The sequence below is a fragment of the Myotis davidii genome, unplaced genomic scaffold (assembly GCF_000327345.1).
Source record: "Myotis davidii unplaced genomic scaffold, ASM32734v1 scaffold1983, whole genome shotgun sequence".
NCBI classification, from domain to species: Eukaryota; Metazoa; Chordata; class Mammalia; order Chiroptera; family Vespertilionidae; genus Myotis; species Myotis davidii.
In genome coordinates this window covers 186,721-188,720 of record NW_006293962.1, presented here as the reverse complement: position 1 = coordinate 188,720, position 2,000 = coordinate 186,721, and positions in this window count along the sequence as shown.

Below are 2,000 nucleotides of genomic sequence, written 5' to 3'. Positions count from 1 at the left end.
AAGAAAATCTTTCTTTTGATGGCCTTTTGGGAAGAGAGTAGATGCTCTATGTGTGTTGTGTTGTGTTATGGGTGAGGGGCAGATCGATTTCAAGAAGAAAAATAATCCCTCCCACCGTGAGGGGGTGTAGACCTCTCCTCTGACAGGGTATGATGTCGGTTTCTAAGGAGAAAGGAAATTTCTTGCAGGAAAGGGATGTATCTCTTTTAAGAGAGGAGGAAGCTCTCTCTCGGATTGCTGACTGTGGGGGAAATGACCACTTACTCTTTCTTTTCCTTTCCGAAGGAGAAACAGCCTCGAATGAAGAAAGCTTCCATGGTTTCTGTAGGAAGGAGAGACTGTTTCTAGATGAGAGCAATTCTGATAAGATTATGCCTGATTTTCTCTTTCCTTCTGTTCTTCCCACGGGAAGCCAGCACATTGAGAGGGAGTGGCAAAACCTTTTTTTCTGTTAGGAGGTAGGAAAGCTGAGGAGAGAAATTTGCTGTGGGAGGGAATTTTACTGTGAGGGGCCATTGGTGAGGGCGGCGATTCTGAGAGGGGACTCCCCAGCTCCTTGAGACTGGAGAAGACTTTTAAGAATCCCAGAGGCACAGAGTGTTAAAGGGAGCTCGGAGATGTGTAAGGCCAGCCCTATTTGCTCAAGGAAACTGAGACTTGGAGAAGGGAACACCTTGCTAATAAGTGACAGAAGCTGGACTGGAACACTGCTAGGGAAAGTCCCTGCCTGAGCCTTTTCCCACCACAGCTGACAGGGGAAGGGGAGGCTACTTGCTGCTTTGGAGAGTGATGCTATGCTGGTGAGGAAACTGTTGCTATGCAATATTTGACCTGGGGTGGAGTCATCTCTGGGGTGGGTGGCATTGATCGCTGGGGGAAGGAAACTGGTGAGTAGGGAAGAATTAGGGGCTAGGTCCCAAGGAAAGGGGTCAAAGTCACTGCATAATTGGATAGGTGGCCTGTGGGGCACTAGTTTGCCAAGAATGCTGAATTTCAAGGGAGAAAAGGGACTATTTCTCCCAGGAGTACAGAGGAGTGGCCTTCACCAAGGTACGGAGGGAATGTGTGCTCCTCTCTAAGAGCTGTGAAGTTTCTCTATCATTTCCTGTGTCCCCAGAGGGTGTTGTCATTTTAATATTTTCAAATTCAGAGGACGGGGCCCAAGGAAACTTTTTGAGATATTTCTGTTTTCTAATATATTGTGGTCACATTTATAAAACTGCACACAATTATCAGAACTCAAAAAACCTTATACTTAAAATGGATAAAAAATTAAATAGAATCAGAGGAAGGGAGTAAGTGAATTAGATCCCAATAAAGATGTTATTAAAAATGGGGGGGAACCCCAAAAGACAAAACAACAGAACTCAGGGGAGAACAGCTCAGGGGCTGGTTTTGTGGGCCAGTAGGGCTGTGGTTTATCATTTGCAGCTTCAGCTCCTCAAATCACTGTTTTCTGCCACCCATTCTTTTCTTGATCAGCAAAAGCCAAGGCCAGCTCAGCCGAGAGAGGTCAGAGGTTACAGGAGAAAGAACTTGACAAACACACAAGCCACCCCTTCATTTACTGTAAAATCCTGTTTAATGTGTAACATTTCAGGCAGAGAGAGGCCCTGGGGACTAGAGGCAAAGGCAGCCCTGACCAACCCCCATTCCAATTTATCTGCCTGCTTCTTTCTCTCTCCCTAACTCCTCCACCCCAGATACGTCCTCTTTTTCCTTGAGGATACAAGTGCTGCTCCTCTTTTTCTTGCTACCCTCCCTTCTCCACCCACAGGTCCACAGCACCCTCCCTTGCTCACTTCCCTCCCTATTGACGTGACTCCAGAAATAGGATATCTGACAGCACAGGGTTAAGATTAGTTTCATAATTGAAGATGTTGTCAGAGCATCCTATCTCTTATCCCCAGTGGCCCCTGGGAAGGAGAAGGAAGAAGAAGGGGTACAGGCAACAAGACCCTCAATAACCCACACCCTCAATAATCTTGAGCACTCAGGCT